Raw genomic sequence first — 20,178 nt, 5'->3', positions numbered from 1 at the left:
TCGTCAATTGCAGTTATAAAATAATTTCATTTCTAATTGAATCAGTGTTGTCTAAATTAATCCAGTGCATTCCTCCAAATCTAAAAAAATCTGATGGGCTTTTTCTCAGCAGTGTCTCAGTCTTTAATTAACAGTGGGGAGTTCAGCACGGTGGCACGGTGGTTAGCACTGTTGCCGCACCGCAAGAAGGTCCTGAGTTCAATTCCACCATCAGGCCGGGGTCTTTCTGTGTGGAGTTTGCATGTTCTCCCCGTGTTTGCGTGGGTTCCCTCCGGGTACTCCGGCTTCCTCCCACCATCCAAAGACATGCAGCTTGTGGGGATAGGTTAATTGGATAATCCAAATTGTCACTAGGTATGAATGTGAGTGTGAATGGTTGTCTGTCCCTGCGTGTCCCTGCGACAGACTGGCGACCTGTCCAGGGTGTACCCCGCCTCTCGCCCTATGACAGCTGGGATAGGCTCCAGCACCCCCCGCGACCCTGAAAAGGATAAGCGGAAGCGAATGGATGGATGGATGAGTTCATAAATATTGTAACACTTAGGTCTCAAACTGAGCAATTCAATATTTCATTCTTGGTCTCACTCTAATTAAAACATCAGTTTTCCTGCCAGTGGGAGCAAAAGGGAGACTTGTGACTAGTTTAATATTTGATTAATTCTCTGTAAACAAATCTACTTCGAAGGTTTTTCAAAAATTCCCAAAGCTTTTAGAAATCCATCCCATATCTAATTTAAATTTTAATGGTTTGCATTTGGTGTTTGTTCAGTTCCAGAAACAGACTGATTCACAGTTAGTCATGAATTTTTTCAGTGCCTTGCAGAAACTTGCATTAATAGATTTGCTGAGGTGGAAAACACATCATCATCAGTCTTTCTGCTCAAGACCGGGGATATTGGACCTTCTACCACTGTTGTATGAACACTTTATTATGCAATATTAATACCCCCAATCTAGTGTGTGGGTGCAGGATTGTGATGTCAAGAAAAGAAGCTGCTTTGAAAATGAGCTTTGCGTCACTAGAGCAGAGGAGCTTTGTAGTGACTAATTCAAGCACCTCCTGGGGCTCCGCCAGGTGCCCTCTGGCATACAGGGAAACCAAATCCCGACAGAGTTTCCTGGGTCTACACAGACGTTTCCTCCGTGCTGGATGTACCCAAAAAGGCACAGTAGTGAGCATTCTGTTAAAGAAAGTAAGCCAAGCCTCTGCACAGAGAAACCTCAACAGAGTCCGTCGCCTGTCCTAGCAAAATACATCCCAAAATTTGAAAGTGGGTAAGCATGACAATGACTTATGACCCTTAAATTCAGCATAATCAACACTAAATTTCCTAACCACATGTATCCACATGTGCATCCATTTACTCTTGTGACAATAAGGTACACATACACAGACACACACATAGAGCCCTTTCCATCAACAGAAAATGAGGATGGCAAACCAAACCAAAGAAAAGTTTAGAGGCTGAGCCTATAGAACAGAAAAATGGGAAATAAAACTATTCATTTCTTGTCCTGATTGGTCATTAGTTTAGTAAAGTCATCAATACTGGTGAAAGATGTTGGTGCTGCAGAGCTAACAGACCTAAGGCGTGGTAAATTAACATAAAACTTACATCAAATCTGTAACAATTGCCTCTGGATTTCAGCAACACACCACTGTGCTTTCAGCTTAGATGGGGCTGAGATGGTAATGGCGTTTTATAATACATTTAAAACTGCTAACAATCTTTAATTACCTGTGACAGCAGTTATTAAATTCTTAATCTAACAAGGCTAAAGAAATTAAATATATTTAAATAAATAAAACAGATTATTGACCTGTCTTGTGCTGGCATTTGTTAAAAGTCTAAATAAATATGGCTGTACATTTTGGTAATGTCATCAAAAAAGCCACTACATGGGATATAGTTATATTCTTGACTTCACCAGCTGTTTAACATTCTGTCATTTGGACAGGAGCAGCAGGAGAGAACAGGATGTACAGACAGATATACAAAGAGATTCAAAACAAAAATCAAGGCTGTATTGGCTGATCAAAAAGTAAAATAAAACACTTTCCAACAAAAAAGGTACAAGAAGAATGAGGAACGCACAGAACCAACAGATGATCTGACAACACACAAGTTGATAGGCAAGACTATGTTACATTTACTGAGCAGATCAATGATGAAACACAGGTAAAAGGAGACAAGGGTGTATAATAACAAAAAAACCCTCAAATGCAAATTAAACTAATGACCTAGACACTGGGCTTTTCTGATTTCATTTCATCATTGTTCCTTTTTTCCTCTTTTGCCCTCCTACCTGTGATCCAGAAGTCAATATCTACACCCAGATGAAGAATGTCTCAATCCCTTACAAGCATCTGAAGGAAAGAGAGACAGAAGACTTGCATTGGGAGCGATCATGGATGATGCACAGTTGCATCCTTTGCTAAATATTTTAATGTTCAACAGTTCACCATATAAGACACAGTGTCTGACAGAGTGACTAAGCAAACCAAGGAAGGAGGAGGACTCTAAACAGTTTGTCACATTTATCCACATCTTGTTTTCATTACTCAGTATAATCAAACTTTCTGACCTTCACTGGTTCAATGTGTTTTTAATGATATGATATCTTGTCAAAGTACCATGCACTATAGTCCTTAATGTAAAAAAAAAGTCATAAGCATTGTTATCCGGTTGTTAAGTGATGACGGGATGAATCCTACTTCCAGGCCTAAAGTAGTCTGCGTTTAATATGGCTTTTGTGTTGTTAACATGTTTAATGTTTTGTATTTTCTTCTATTTAAGCCAGACACGGCTAGTGACGTCAGACTTAACAACCGGATACCCTAGATTAAAAAAAATAAAATAAAATACAGCAGTAGTTGGGCTATCCGGTCATTAGCCATTTCCGGGTCCAAACTCTTCAGGTCCCAAAGTCAGATGAACACTGCAACGTCACTGAGAGTTAAAAACTGTCTAAATTCTTTCATCTTTAATAAAAATGATCAGTGTGGCTCCTCTACCAGGTGTAACAATTACATTTAACATTCAGGCATCTATGAAAACAGAATTTATGAAATTTAATAGAATTCACAATAACCCAAGAGCATTAGTACAACACTGAAGACTCATCATTGGAAAATAATACATAAAAATAATAATAAATAAACCTCAGGAAATAAAATAAACAGAAAAATTGAAGACTTAAACACAAAAACGGAGGAAACAAACCTAAACAGCAACTCAAATATAAAACTACTAATTCAAACTTCAAAATCAGCACAAAACCATAGGACCATCACAATGTGTTGTGTAAAGGCTTGTTGCATTTGTGGCACCAAGTGTCAACATGAATCCATTTAAGTCTAATCACAAATTCTAATGTCTGGTCTCTCCCTCATTGTGATGAAGAGCTGGTTCTGCCAATACTGGCCTTGGGGTCTTTTGAAAACCAGCCCACATTTTGATAAATCTGAGATCCTGTTATTAAACAGTGTTACTAGCAGAATTTAGAGTAATTTCAATGGAAAGAAAATCACAGTGGACAGAATGTGTGGGCTGCATCCTCCAATAATTGATGAAGTTCTTGTGGAAGCCTCATCCATTGCTACTGACGTCAATGGCTCCAATGTCGAGCCCAGCAGTTTTATTGTGCCAGTTTTTTGTCACCAAAACAAATCTTTTTATGGTGGAAACGACAGAGTTGTGGCACGAACTCCAACACAGTGCGTGCACTGCCTGATGCTGCAGTGAGTGATAGTTTACACTTGTCCTTGGGCATACCTTTCAAGAGAGCGAGGTTTCCTGGACTAGGAACAGCAAAAATGCATCACAGGCAACTATCTAACTATCTAATGCATGTTTGTCACGAGCTGAGAAACTCACAGAGACCCCGAGAGAAAATCACAACCCTATTATGTATGTGCGATTCCGTTAATGTGACACAAGCAATTCAGACTTGTCCCCCATTGAAAATGCTGCATAAATGTTAATTGGGTTGACCTTGTATGATTACCATTGTTACTCAATGGAAATTGTCCTGTCGCTGAAGGCAACAAGAGCTGTGTGAACAAATAAATAACAATCACACACACACTGAAACACTCAAAATGAAGGAGATACTATCTTATTTTTCCTAGGACAAACCAATGCTTATGAAACCACTCTCTGAAGGCTTTGTTTGGGCTCTCTGCGCTAAGATGCATGTCATTAACTTTTGAGGTTGAGGGTTTAAAATTTTGTTCAGGACCTTTGATTCATGAGCCCTTCTTAAGCATTTTCTCCTAGAGTCCCCGCTGTAGTGCATAAAGCGGAAAAACCAAAAACATCCAGAGTGCCTGACAAAATGAGACATTAAGCATTTCAAAAGTGAATGGAGTTGGCTGCCGCTGAACTTCTCACACCACATAACTAGGCCCACTCTTTCTTTCGTTTTGTCTTTCTTTTCTCACTCTTTCTCTTGCCATTCCTTTGGTGCCCTTTTCAACCCTGCATCGCATTCTGCCCGCTTCTTAATCTCAAAACTTCCTTTCTTTCGCTTCAAGTCATTGAGTCTCACCACATCCCTCATACATTTCTGTTTTCCTTCACAAATGCCCATCATCTTTCTTTCTATGTAATTCCCTCTTTATTTATTGTACCAATGTTTTCATTTTTATGGTCTGCAAAACAACGTGCTACTAATTAGCATCTTTTTGTGGTTCTTTATGTGGAAAGCAACAGCTTCACGCATCCATGCTCAGAGAGGTAAACAAGGATGCATTAATATTGTGCTGCCACAGGAAATTTCCCTTTTTTTTTAACCTAACAGCACATGCAAACGACAAAATATATTCATAGAAGGTCGTTTGGTTCGTTTTAAGGAAATATGAGTAACATCTTCTCAACGTTGTCAACTTTAATACACTTTAATTGTTCTTTCCATAATAAACATGTCGCTTCCTGTGTGAAAGGGCCAATTGTCTGATTGTTTTCTCTCTATTACTGCAGCGTCTTTAACTTGCAATAGAAAAATGCCATGAGATGAACGTAATTGTGTATTAGTGTAAAAGTAAAAGTAACAAATAAGCCTCAAGTAGTTACTCTAGATTATTCTGACTTTATCATAATATTTTACCTAACAACATGTAATAAAATAAATAAATAAAAAATTAAGGACAGCATTTTTTAAAGTATTGATCATAGTTAATACATTCAAGTTAATTTAATATGATGCAAATACTGGGATATTCACTTCCTGCCCTTTCTCGCTTTTCGCTTCTCCTCACATGTATTTTCCTTTTCTCTTCTCCTCGCTTCCACCTCCTCAGCTTTCGATAGATTAAAGAATAATTGGTGGAAAATTTGGGCTTCTCTTAACACTGGGCCCCATCAATTTAACTGGTCTGATATCTGATGGCATATTAATGGTTCATGCTACAAAGCTGTGTGAGTGCCCATGGGTATTAATGTAGGTGATGTGTGGGCCTAATTTAACAATTTTTTTTAATGCCTGTGATGAAGTACGTCCTCATATGTGTGTGTGTGAAAGAGAATGTGTGGTTTAATGGGTTTTTTAGCCAGACAGATTTTTGGCTGAGCTCTGCTGTGGCCCCTGCAAAGCTATTATCTCCACATACACTGTGTACACACTTCCTTTGTGTGTGTGTGCGAGAGATGGAGAGAGGACGAGAGAAGAGAAAGCCAACTTTCGAAGGGGGCTATCATAACATGTGTGTACGTGTGTACCCGCAATGGACCACATGTGAGTTTTTTTCCTAGCTGGGGTAGAGAAAACCCTGACCAAGAGATCCCTCATCTATCCTCGTCTTTTCATCTAACTACTTCAGGAGTAACTTAAGCTCTCACTCTAGGCCAGCTAGTCTAACTCCAGCATCAATTGTATCCATCTTGAGTTTTTGTTTGACTTTAGAACATACTTAACGCAATGTGCACTAATGAAGAAATATTCAAGTAATCTGTGCTTTTACTTAATTGAAAAATATATTAAAAATCAAACTTTCCACTCTTCATAGAATGAAGTTATTCTGAGATGTCTAGTGATTCATACGTTTAAAACAGTACTCAGGGAAGGTATTAAGGCTTATTAAGGCTTTACTTGCTTTCTTAAATTCCTACAGGATTAACACGTATACATCATTCACATATAAAGGGATTTTAACATTGTTCATCATTTTGTAGTTGGTCACTAAAGGACCTGATTAATTCATGGGCTTAATCACTAGTTTCAAGCCATATTCAAAACTGCACGAAGTTCATTTTGTTCTTCTTCAAGTCAAAAAGGAGGCTAAACGAGGGGATGCTCACTGACTAACAAGTCCCTTACCCAAAACAACATGCAGCAAGCCTCAGTTTCAACATGCGATCCAGCTCTCTGGTTTCAAAACATCAAGATGGCAACAATGAAAGGATGCTGGCTGAGACTTCCTAAAAGGAGTTTGCAGATCAGTGGGTTTCATCACATATACGTTCATCGTCTATGTGCACTCTATGAGAAGTAGTTTAACTGCTACCCATAAAATAAAGACGAAATTAATTAACCAACCAATTCACAATACCCCAGATCATTTTGTTTATAGTTTGGTGCGTATTATTATAATTTGTTGACTTCCATGATCTTTGGCTGCACCACTTTCTCCCTGGGTGAAGGTTGGACTGGACACATCCACCTCCAACATATCAAAGGCACATTGTGTGAGTTACTTTTTAAAATATGATATTTTTTCCTCACATAGGCATCCGCATACAATAATCAGTTAAATATGCTACAGGATGATATTTTCTACTAATCACTGGTTAGTTTTAGCTTTGGTGTGACTTCATTTTAACTCTGCTCCTGTGGGTCTTTTATTTTAAATGTGCTAAATTAACTCATATTTTAACCTTGAACCTAGCACACCTACTTGAGTCCTAATTTAAACTATTTGTTCCCATTAGCCAATTCAGCTTAACAGTAACTCTTAAGAATTTTTCTGAATGGACTGTACGTTATGATGAAAGTCAAGAAAAAGTTTCCAGGGCCTCTAATAGACCATTGTCCCCATAAAGTCCACAACGTAAAGCTGAATAAAGTTAAATATTGCACAGCTCTTTTCTTAAGCACACACACTTGTGCTTCTCAAAGTGCAGTTAAATAATGCCATATGTTGCTTCACCACCTTTGTTTCATTGTGAAGATATTTCTTCTCTTGCTGCTTCCCGTGTTGTGTTTGATTGATGGTGTTATTTTCTAGAACATCACACTGATGCACACAATCATGCGCAGAGACACACGCCATCAAACTGAAACCTTAGTTGTGTGTTAGAAGGATTATTTTGCTCAGGAGATCCAAATGTCTGTGGACAGACTGAGTTAGTGATACTCTTACAGTGTATTTTACTCTTTCAGAAATATTGAAAAGAAACCTGACTTTCCTTCTTTTAGTGTGTGATATGCATTTCAAAATTATAGAGGAAATATTTCTTTATTTTGTGTAATTTGGCCACGACATCTCGCCTTTGTGCATTTCGTGAAACACAAGACCTGGAAACACTTAGAAAAGCCGCACAGTTCTGTAGAGCAATTTGTTATTTGCTGTAGATCTGCATGTACAGTACACACATACACCACCTATAATGGCTGGGCAGCCATGTGTTTGTGTGATTTAAGGTTCGGTAATAATAAGTCATTAAACTCTAACCTATGTGATTAAACTACTGATTGAGCAGCAGCACATCTGCACAGCTGACCTCTTGCATATGTGTGTGTAAGTATGCTGTACCACAGCCCTAAGCTATTTACTGACAGGCACAGCAGCATTTGTCTGCAGACGGTACAGCAGGAAAAAGGTCTCAGGAGTGCTTACATTTATGTGTAACAGCCACAAACATTAGACACATTAGCCATGTCCTCACTGTTGGCAGAAATGCTACCCAAGGACTAAAACTCAGTTTGTTAATTGTTAATTGTTTTATTATTTTTTACCACTCAGTCCAACATTTATGTCAATGGGATGCATGAATGTGTTCTTTAAAAGAGGTTAAAAATCAGATGGAGATAAAAGAGAGAAAAACAGGCAAGGGGAAAGTAAGAAAGAGAGATATACATATAGTTATTTTCTGAGTGGCAAATAACCAACTAAAATATTTCTATTCACAGCGAGTGCGGTAGCCACAGTCACTAAAAAGCCTCCTACACTCAAACACACAGAGAGAGACACAGAATCCTTTGTCTAACAGGAAAAAACAGAGCTGAGTAAACAAAAGATCAAGACGACAAATGTGCCCATGTCCTCAAGCCTTTAAATATGTTTAACATAGCAACTTTTAATTGATCTGACAATGAGAATGAAGTTCCAATAATGCCTTAATTGAAGCTATACACAGCTAGCTATTTCTGTGCATATCATTATAGTGTGTTGCAGAAGCCTGTGCCATCTTCACTTAATTTAAAGTGAAAGCTAATTATTTAGATGTTGATTTGTAAACCTACACTCCTCGAGGAACCTTTGTAAAGGCTCTATTACACTAAAATAGTGTGCATGTGTTTAAGCGTGTGTGTGTATTCAGTGCAGAGGTTAACCTCTTCCTTTTCCGCCCTAACAAGGAATGGTCAGAGGTCGCGATACAAATGAAGGGAGAGAGGGAAGGGGGATGAAAGGATAAATTGTAGGAGGAGGCAGGGAAGGGAGACGCTAGATTGATTGGATGCCAGATGTCTAATAAGGTCTATAAATAACCATCTGACAGCACACAGCGGAGTTTGGGCAATGTCACAAAATCTGGTTTCATTACTAAGTAACAACAATATTATTTGTGATATTGATGCATTTGATCTATAAAAGCCATCAAACATTTTACCAGACATTAAGCATTATTGTAACTATTCTTTCACTGAATACGAAAGTAAATGCACATTTAAAATAAGTAATTTTCAGTGATAAAGTTAAAAAAAATCATTTGTTTTGATGACTGAATACACAGAAACCTGCATCAGAGTTGCAAATAAGAGAGCTAAGATGCGATTCAGCATGACTTTCAATACTGATATTGATGTTCAAAACCATTCTATCTCCTGTCACAGTATATTTACACACCTGTATGGAGTCATTCATGAAATGATGCCAAAGTGTTATTAATCTGTCTTTGTCTCTGAAAATATATGTTTAGAGTTTGAAATCTGACATTTGAGAAAAGTCGTGCAGTCATTTCTTTTGAATAGTAGCTCAAATTTGGGCAATAGCTCAGACAAAAGACCAGATCAGCTTAAATCTTCTCACCGTGAAAATCTCATTAGCACTTTGATTGTATTTGCACTTTCTTGAGTCAGATGTTAGCATAGCTCAAAGGGTTTCCGTTTAAAATCTACATAAACTTATCTGCCCAGGAAGTAAAAGACAGGACTGAATAGTATTTCTACTTCCTATCTCCCTCACTCGCCACTTTCTCCCTGTCTGTCCTCCCTCCATCCATCTCTGCACTTTCCTTTGGTTTGCGTCGACATTCTTCTCTATCTGATAGCTGTAGTCTTATCAGTGTGGAGGTGCTGAGTAACGAGCAGTTCCAAACCTACACCGTATAACAACAACACATTCCTGCCTGGTGTGTGGAAGTGAGCGTCAGTGCCTGCGTTTCATTCAGATATGTTTCAGTCTGCGCCTGTGTCACAGGAAAATAGAAAGAACGGGTCTGTTTTTGCAAGGTGTGGGTGTATGTTTCTAGAGATATGAAGGTGATGCAAAAACGTGTGAGTGCGTGCTTGGTGTGGACACATTCCTCTTCGCCACTTCTAAACCCGGCTGACTCTGCTCTGAAGGCCAATCAAAACAGGCATAAATCGCGGTGGGATATAAAAGCCAAAGCTGGGAAGAGTATGCGCCTGTGTGTGTCTGTGTATGTTTTGTGTGTGTGCTTATGCACACAAATGTCGGTGTGATACAAGAGAAACACTTTCAACTTTTAAGGTCCTTTGACTGAAAAAAGAAAAAGAATCGGGTCTTTTTTTTTAAATTACAGTGAATTAAGCTTAGCTGATATCTGTCATTCTTAAAAAATATCATAAAAGTACCATAAGTTCTGAATATTTTACAATAAAAGAATAATTATGATAAGGGACATTTAATCATAAACAGGCCACACAGGGCACGAAACCCATAAGAAATCATTTCAGAAGAGAGAAACCTTTAATGAAAGTAGGCACTTGTTAAATGCTCTGACACAAATTTGAGCTGACTTTACCCCGTTCAACTGCCAGCATGGATCACTGGCTAATTTACTGCATGTTACCTGATCCACTGGGGGAATACCATCACAGGTGTGGGGGAATATGTGTGTTTGACTGTGGGTGTGTGTGTGTGTTACAGAATCTAGGGTAATACTATTACCCTATCAGCGTCTCATTTCCACCCCCAGTGCTCTACCTGTGATGCTATCTGTTCCATTTATTAAGATATGATTACAAACATGCAGGCTCTCTGCCTGGTATGAGAGGTGCATACCTCAGTGTGTGTGCTTCCTTTCATCTCTGCCAGGAGATTTCCTCATGGTAGCCTGAAAAAAACATATATATTAAATATAAATATTAAATTATATTCAAAATCTAAATTAATTATAATATTACAAATATTTGTTCAATGTGCTTTTATTGTAGATGACAAAAAAACCCACAGTTTTGCTGTGTGGCCACTCTTATTCTAAAGTAGGGAGAGACTGCTTCTTTCACTTCAATTGCTGTGGTGGTAATGGCACATTAAAATAGTTTACATTGTTTGAATCATGACAACCTATAATGCAACAACTTGACCTGTATTTTTACTGTTGAATGTTAAAATGTTAAAAAATGTAAGTTGAGTAAGTTCCTGATGATAGTCAGAACTCTAACAGTAAACTTGCTCACAGCCACTTCATTAGGTACATCTGTTCAGCTGCTTGTTAACAGAAATATCTAAGTGACAGGAACTCGGGTATATAAACATGGTCAAAATGAGCTGCTGAAAAACGAGACACGTGTCCACATGATCTTGAAGACAAAAGCATCAGAATGGGGAAGAAAGGTGATTTAAGCGACTTTGAATGTGGCATGTTGTTGGTGCCAGACGGGCTGATCTGAGGAATTTCAGAAGCTGCTGATTGGATTGGAATTTTCCCACACAACCATTTCTAGGGTTTACGGAAAATGGTTCTGTGGGAGTTCTATTGGTGAAAATACTGTGATGATGTCTGCGGTCAGAGTTAAATGGCCAGACTGCTTTTGATCTCAGTTTATGCAGAACACACAACACGTGCTCCATGTCACAAAGCGGAAATCTTCTCAATCTGGTTTCTTGGAAATCCCGGTGAGTTTACTGTATTCATGTAGCCTCCACAGTCACCAGGTCTCGATGTGACAGAGTAATTTTGGAAAAAGAGGAGGTTTGCATCATGGATGTATAGGCGACAGATCTGCAGCAACCGTGTGACACAATGATGTCAGTGTGGACAAAATCTCTGAGGAATGTTTCCAGCACATTGTTAGATTTCTGTCACAAAGGATTTTGTATTGTATTTTTAAACTTGTCCAACCATATTAGGAAGGTGTACACGCTGCATGTTAGATAAAGATCATACATCAGTAAATAGATCACAGATTAACCAGAAAAAACGGAAAGAAACAGAGAAGATGATGTTCACAGAGGTTTACAGAGGAAAGTGAAAGACAGCCCTGGTTGTCTGGTTAAGGTAGAGTGTGTAAAAACCAACATTTGATAGTTTTCAGTCCCAGAACTCACTGTCAAGCACCCAGCAGAAGTATTCAGGTGAGGACAGAGATTCAGGAAAGGAAAATTCTTTGTTCTCCCTCATGAAAAAAAGCTCTTTTCTACCCCTGAACAAAATGTAATTGCCCTAAAGCGAAACACTGAACCCAAGGGTGCTCCGGGGGAGCTGCTCTGTGGTCAACACTACAAGATTACACTTGAACTGGTCAGCTCCCAGGTGTGCATACAGGTTTGATGTCTGACCCTTGTTCCTCTGTGAATATCCTCCAGCCATTTCTGGAATGGAGAATGGGGGCAGGGCAAAGGTCACCTTCAACAAAATTAGACGTTGATCGGGCTGATTTCCAACACTTTTGTAAGCTTGAGATTGAAGTACACATTTTTTGATTTTGATATCAAAACATCACAATTTCTTTTTCTGATAGGCCTCAACTACCTCTAGCACCTCCTGCGAAATAGAAAAAAGCGTTACATGCCACCTCAACAGTACTTCATACTTTATACTTTCATTTACTGCACAAAGTTAGTTTATTCTAAGATGGTTAATTGTCCCCATCTTTCATCAGTGTGGACAAATACAGATGGCAGTTGAGCAACCAAGCAGTTATGTAGTGACAAGTGAACATGACAGCTGTAGACAAAGATTTCAATCAATATACCACAGCTGCTGAGACGGATTTTAAATCTGAGACATTTGGTTTGATTCTTGAAACTAAATGTCCAAGTCTAACTGCTTGCCCCATTTAAATATCATAATCATTTTAATTAGTGCTTTCAACAGTACAGAGAGAGAACAACTACTGGACAAATGCTTTTATAGTACTTCCCATGTAAAGATTGCTTTTACTATAACTGCCCCAGCGTAGCGTCATGACCCGACCTGATGTAAGCATTTACTCTGATAACACTCACAGCCAAGTCTTTGAAGTTAGAAACGAGGCATGAAAGTTTTACCTTTTCTATGTGCTTTATGGTTTGAGAAATTTAAACATGATTTCAGTTTCTGCTTGAAATAATAGAGTGACTGATCTCTAATGAAATAAGTCTAACTAGGACTTTTTTTTTTTCACTCCAACAATCCTGAGACGTTGAAGTCATAACATCAAAGCAACAAGCCTGCTGGTAAATGGCAAGACCAACTCACCAGGAGTCTCCCATGGCAGGACACACACACAAGTGAACATGAACGGCTCCACGCTGCTTGCTTATCTCTGATCCGCCATCTCCCTTCCTGTGGTTTGGATCTGATGAAGCCGAGTACTTCAAAGTTTGTGTGTGCGCTCGTACTGTATGCGCCGTATATGTGTGGATGTAATGGAAAGCACCTGCACTCATTGAGGCGGGGAAATATTTCGTGTGAAACAATGAGGAGACGCGGATGGATGAATGACTGGATTGATGGAAAGATTTTTGAAAGGGATGGAGGAATGAATGGAAATATGTCATGTGTTAATCTGTAAAACAACTTTCACAAAGTAGTTTCCTTGGTAATGCTTTGGAAATAAATTAGATTAGACCGATAGATGGAGAAAACAACACAGAAAATCCATATTGGGGGGTGGGGGGCTTCGTGAGGATAGAACAAGGAGATGAATTGTGTTAAAAGTGAAAGGTAGAAAAGCCGTGGTAGAATTGGTAGGGTGAATGGAGGGATGAAAAGAGTGATGGGGAGGGGATGTGGGAGATTGAACTAGGGATAGCAGTGATCAGATAAAGTCAAAATAGAGATGAAATTATAGCACACAGGAGGGAAGAATAAGGAAGAGAGGATTTAAATGTCTGAGAGGACCATGCATGCACAAGTCTGAGAGGTGGATCAAGGGACAAGGGGAGGTTTGAAAGAGGGATGGGAGGGTGAAGAGGATAATCCAGAGTTGCAAAAGTAAATGTGAGGTGGGGTGACAGGCAGATTTCAGCCAGAGTAAGTAAGTTGATTGGAGGATAAAAATGTTTGACAGTAGTTTTAAAGAGTTTAAGGTTTGTGGACAAAAAGCAATGTTTTGTGGTCAATTTTTTATCCTTGTTTGCTTTATTTTACAGTTAATGCAGGAAATACAAAGAAGAGAAAGAGCTAGTCTTTTGCCAAAGGTCAGTTCACAGTCCTGGAAATATATGGGATGTTCCAAAAAGGCTGTGGGCCACAGTACATACTTAAAGCCATTTTCACACAAGGGCTGATCCTTGCACCATGCCAGATAGCCTCCATTTGGCACCCAGGATTGCTCGTTTTTGCTCGTATAATTGTACTCTTGGTGCTCTTCTCCCTGTTTTTTAAATTTATGTCAAACTGAAAAGAGTGTATCGCCTCTCCCTGTTTGTGTGCCTCCCTCTTTCAACACACATCATCACAATGTGATTATTTCAGTGGAACGGGTCGAGAATCAATTTTTCCTGATGTTTATTTGGGCCCTTTTTGCGCGCGCTGAAACATGCTGTTACATCCATCCATCTTTATTTATAAAGCACTTTAAAACAACCACAGCTGGCACAAAGTGCTATACATTGGAACTAAAAAATAAAAATACATAAGCTATAAATAAAAACCTAATCAAAAAAGGCCAAATAACTAAGAGGAAAAACTCAAAGCATTTCATTTTTATCCTCGTAACTTTCCAGAAACAGCTGCAACCGTTCAAAGACTGACAGCATGCTCAGACTTTGTGACGTTTGGGTGCAAATGTGCTAAAAGTTTAGATAACTGAACAAAAGCTTCTGCTAGTATTAATACGTGGAGTAATTGATGATAAATTTGTATTGCTATTCTTGTAGGAACATGAAATTAATTAATTGCCATGCAATGAGTTAAATATACAGAAAATCTCTAGACACTATACAACCTTAAATACATTTCAATTAATCACATCAGTAAGTTTTAAGGTGATAAGTGCAATTTTTGGTTCAGGGTGATAAATTACCTTGTTATTATTATTATTATTATTTTTATTATTATTTCATTTACATATTTAGGTATTTAATGACTTCAAAGCATAAAACTTGTGAATTCTGTCTTTTACTTTTGTATTTCTCTTCCAGATGTTGCACGCCTTTGTGTTCAGAATGAACATGATGTTTCCCAAAGTGCAAGTTAATAAGAAAGTAAAACTGTGTAGTAGCAGTCTTCTTTTCTCATGGCAAAATTTAACTGATACAGTTAAAGATCAGTGGAAGTGTGTGAGTCACAGACTCGATTATTGTGATGAAATGGATGCACGTCCAAACAGTGTTTTCTTGGGGGTTGTTGGTATGTTTGTTTTAGAGTGAGAGAGTGAAAGACAGATGGAGGGGATGAGCGTGAAAGGGCTCGAAAGCAGAAATATTATCCAAAAAGTAAGCGGGAATAGCTAAATAACAAGCATTCATCTGACAGAGCAAGAGAAAGCCCCTTCAGAGAGCGGCTTATTAGATTTCACTCGACTTTGCTTTTAAAAGCCAGGAGTTTGGGACAAAATTATATGTTTCAGAGCACTGTTAGCAAAAAAATCTGCACGGAGTAGCAAAAGTAAAGACATTTGTCTCAAATGTGAAGTGGGCCGGCTATTCATTTTGAGCAGAAACCCATGTAATTTACTGCCTCCCTAAGCACAATGTAAACTAAATTACAGGTTGTAATACAATGCATGGCTTACATTGATAACAAGGCCATTCAAATACAGGGGGAAGAGTCAGAGGGCTGGCGCATGCCCATGTGCAAGCACACAAGTCTTTATCACATGTACACACACAAATCATTGTCGGGTTCACACAGACGCGCTAACATTTTCTACAAATGACTATTTAGGCTCGGCTCTGTGATAATCTTTGCATTAGTTTACCGAGGCAAGCAGAGGAAGCCCAGCTCTTCACAGTTTCAGCCACACATTTGTTAAAATTATTTAGGAGTAGAGAAGGAAAAAAGTTTACACTGCTTTGCCTGAGCCCTCAATTTCCTTTCCCAGGATATTAATGAGGAAATGACACACACTTGTAAAGAAAGAAAGAAAAAAGGAGAAAAGAAAGAACGAGAGAAAGAACGGATGGAAGTTTCAGGGGGACGAGGGCTGCTGATTAATCCCGCTTTGACTTGACTCTGCTGGGAATTCCATCAAAAGGACAGAGAAAAGGGGATTTTAATTGCTGTTCCCTCGACGTTTCCCAAAACGCTTACCTACCTCCACCAACCCCACCACTACTACCACCACCCACCCTTCTTCCCCTTTTCTTCACCATCCTGGTAAGGGGGGTCGCCTGAAATCCAACAGGCTTCTTATAGCACACACACACACACACCAAGAATTACTTTCAGATGTGCACTGAAAGCAAAGGAAGGTGTGTATGTGTGTTCTTAGTGCCGCCTCACCTTCTATGGCCTATGTGTACTCCCTGATTTTTATATTAAAACACATGTTTACCTTACTGCCACATGTGTCTGAGTGCTAGTGCCACCTGCACTTGGTTATACCGTGGTTCAAGATCCACACGTAACAGAACCATTTATAATATCTTGATAACCTTAAACAAAGCCTTGACTGTTTTATGTGAGGTAACTCTGTCTGTGTGGATAAAACTGCCGGTTGAGTATGTTCATGTCACTACTGGTGGATGTGTTTCATCCCTCTCCAGTCTAGGGACCCATCAAAGGTACGTCAAAGAAACCCTGTGGCCCCCTAATAAAAATAAAGAATTGTTATAGTTTTTTTTTAACCGACCAGTTAGCTAAATCAAAGAATGTACTTACTGTGTCATCCAGGAGTTTAACTTTATGCCGCTTGGGAGACCAGATCAGTGAGCTAAACCATTTAAAAATAAAAGGCATCTCCTACCTTCTTGGATACAATCACTGCTATATATCCATAATCTATCATAACAAAATCATTCCAAGAGTTGTTTCTCCTGGGTACAAAATAAAAAAATAACATTGACGATGTCAGCAGGGTTGTCTCAGGCTGGGTTCTGAGACTCCATTAGCTGAAAGAAATGTGAGCATTTACTGGATAGTGGGAAAATACCATGATGGCAAATAGCATTGTATACATACAACAGACTTTTATCTAAGCAAGTTCTCCATCTCAGGGTAAGAGAGGGAATCAAATCTATTCCAGCTGATATAGGGCAGGCAACCAAGTACAACCAAGACAGGTTGATAGTCCCATCACAAGACCACACACTCTGACATCTAAACTTACATCTATGCATGTCTTCACACTAAGGGAGGAAACCCAAATAGGAGAAGGGAGAAAATACAAACACCAAGTAGGACCCAGCTTGCTATGAAGCAACAGCACTGATGCATCACTATGCCAGCCCTGTTAAATACCACATTTCCTACAATGACTCCAAACAAGGACTTCAAGTGTCCAACCCTGGAAATGTCACCTTTCAGTATCATAACGTTTCAAAGTGTGATACTGTTCTCATAATTTGGCACCATGCCGAAGAAATAATATTATGTGTTTGACTTATCATCATTTTTACAAGTAAAACTTGAAGTAAATCAAACTCTTGGAATATGTCTTTTCCACTGATTTAAAACAGTTTTTCACTGGAATGATTTCAGGGTGCACTGACATACAATTTTATAACAGCATTGCAAGCCAAAAAGAAACAAGTAATTATAGTGGCCATGGTACAACTGCAGGCATTGCTGTATTTAATTATATTCAGACAGTCTTGCACAAAAATGAAGGGGAATTCCCCGTGAAATAATAAAACTAAATTAGCCCAGAATTGCAAAGTGTGTCTCTGTTTGGTTATGTTACTGTAATATGTTTAAAGTTTGGAGGAATTAGTCTTAGTCAAACTACTACACACTTTTATTACTGTGTTTCTAACCTGCAGAGTACAATTATCCTGTTTTAATAAGTGAAACAGAGGAAACTGAAATGCAATCTCATAAGCCTCATAATCTCATAACTAATTGAACTCCAGACATTAGGAGACTGTCCTCACATTGTGCATAAACCCAAAGGTTGTTTGTTCAAGTAGGTTATCATTAGTTATGCACAAGTGATACAGCTATACGATAACACATATTTAGAAGAAGCCCTTAAAAACTACCTTTATGTTCAAATTACAGCACCATTTGGTGTCTATACCCAGGGGTGCACATAAGTGGTCCACAGGTCCGCATTCGCTGTCAAAATAAAAGACGTGCACCAGATAAGAAGCTGCAACGCGCGTTTGCGTACATAAGATTTTCTGGAGGAGGACAGATATTTCTTTAGAACTCTTAAAGATGTCGAAGAAGCAAGCTCCTTTAAGAAGTTACTTCGGTGTTCCTCCACCTCCAAAGAAATGTCAGAAGGAGTCCGAACCGCAAACGAAGCGCGTATTCTCGGAAAAGTGGTTGCAGGAAGTGAGCTGGCTTCAAACAAATGATGAACGCACAGAGATGTGGTGCAGAATATGGCATGAAAATCCCACTCTAGCAGACAAAAACAGTGCCTTTTATATGGACGCAAACGCGCGTTGCAACTTCTTATCTGGTGCGCGTCTTTTATTTTGACAGCGCATGCGCGCCTGCGGACCACTTATGTGCACCCCTGTCTATACCAGTAATGATGGGAACAAAGAATGAAGAGTTTTGATTGTGTTACAGAGCCACAGCTTGGTGGTTAGTACTGTTGCCTTAAAGCAAGAGGGTGCCCTGGGTTCAAACCCTGGCCAGGGTGGGGCTTGTGTGGGTTTCCTCCAGGAGCTCCAGTTTCTCTCGCTAAGTCAAATCATTAAAGTTGATGCCTTTACAGTGGCTGCCTGCTGCACCTAATGCCTTGGAAAGGGCTAAACGCAAAGAATAAAGTTAACTACAGAAATTATTAAATAACAAATTATCAGTGAGCTCAGGGTGGATAGATGGGTGGAGAAAACATTTGACTCTAACACGGGGTATTACTGTTTGCATTTGGTTAAATTTCTTGGTGTTCAAGGCTAACACCATGACTGCCTAAAGTGACATGATTGTCAATGCTGTGTGTGTGAAATATGCAGACCAAGAAGTCCTTCAATTAAAAAAAACAAAAAAAACTTTTGTCCTGTGACAGTAGGCTCCAGCAACCCTGAATTAGAAGTGCAGAAGAAAAAAAAGGGTGGAAGGTAAGTTTATAGAGCCATTACAGTGTAGTGGTTTACATATTCACCTACCAAGTGAAAAATCTGTGGTTAGATTCTGGGAGGAGACAGAAATCCTTTGGAAGTTCAAACCAAACATCCAGAGTTACCTGCTGTGGCAACCCCATGTGATTAAGCTGAAAGCAGCTGAAAGTAGCTTCTTCTATAGCACAGTTATAATGTCATTTTTAGCCAGATAAACACAATTCCCTGACCTATATCCACCTATTCACCTCAGCTCTCCCTTTGCTATCCCATCAGATCAACCATATTCAAAGCAAAGCATTTAGGCAAGGGGGTAGCCTTTAAGTTGAGATAAGATTTGATTCCTGCCACAGCTAAAAAACTGACTAACATGTCACGGGTAGATGAATTTTAAAAACTTCCATGAGATGAAACCACCCAGCAGGGGATATTTATCTCCCCATGAAGTATCATATGATCTTGGTTACAGATAAGAGAGAGTTTAAATGTATTGCATAGTTGTCTGTGCAGTCATAAAACTAAAGTTTGTTGTTGTTTTTTTTAGATTTGTCATCAAGTGTGTAGATAAATCTGTTTAATGCTTGGTGGATTAGCTTAAAGGCTATTATTATACTGTGACAAAAGTAATGCACAAAGGCACTAAAACAAAAAGCAAAAATGTGAAATGGACAGTTAAAGCCTGCAGGTAAGACACGGTAAGCCTGCAGCACCTACGGTAGGTCTTGCTGAATTTTATTCAAGTTTATTCCATGTAAAGAAATTGGAAGAATCACCTTGTTATGTGTGAAATGGAAAAACCTTCTAGAAATCTGGACCTTGTGCTCTGAAGGCTGCCTGCTTAGCGCAGATTAGCATTTCCAAAATGAAGAACTGCGCTTTTAGTGCCATTGTATTGCAGCTAAGAGTCCAGGGGGAGAAAAGTCCCCCAGATCACCACTGCTTGGCTGTAATTGCTGATCATGTGATATTTCTCTATCTGAAATGAACAAAATATGCAAATATTTGTTATGTTTAATGCAATGTCTTCATGGTTTGTGAGTTTTTTTGTTTGTTTTTTGTTTGAGTGAGACTGAACTAAAGATAGCGATGCTTTCTACAGAGCGTTGAAATACTGTGGGAAATGGTTAAAAAACAGTGTAAACAAAAACGTATTATTTCCTTGTTTCATGTGATGCAAAACAAACTGCCCGGTAGGAACATATTATTCTTGTGTATAATGAAAAGTGTGTCTGTGTTTAAAAAGAAAAAAAGTTAACACAACTCATATTCTTGCAAACTGTAGAGAAATGTTTGTTATCGCAGCGGCTGCACGGAGGTGATAGCAGACATTTGTTTTCTCTTCCATAAAAAAACAACACAGTCATGTTTGCAGACATCATGCAGGA

This window comes from Aulonocara sp. 'chitande type north' Nkhata Bay, linkage group LG2 (genome assembly GCF_057382095.1).
Source record: "Aulonocara sp. 'chitande type north' Nkhata Bay isolate Kocher_YH1m ecotype deep benthic linkage group LG2, A_spYH_male_GT1.1, whole genome shotgun sequence".
Classification (NCBI taxonomy): Eukaryota; Metazoa; Chordata; class Actinopteri; order Cichliformes; family Cichlidae; genus Aulonocara; species Aulonocara sp. 'chitande type north' Nkhata Bay.
Note: the sequence above shows the minus strand (reverse complement) of the source record.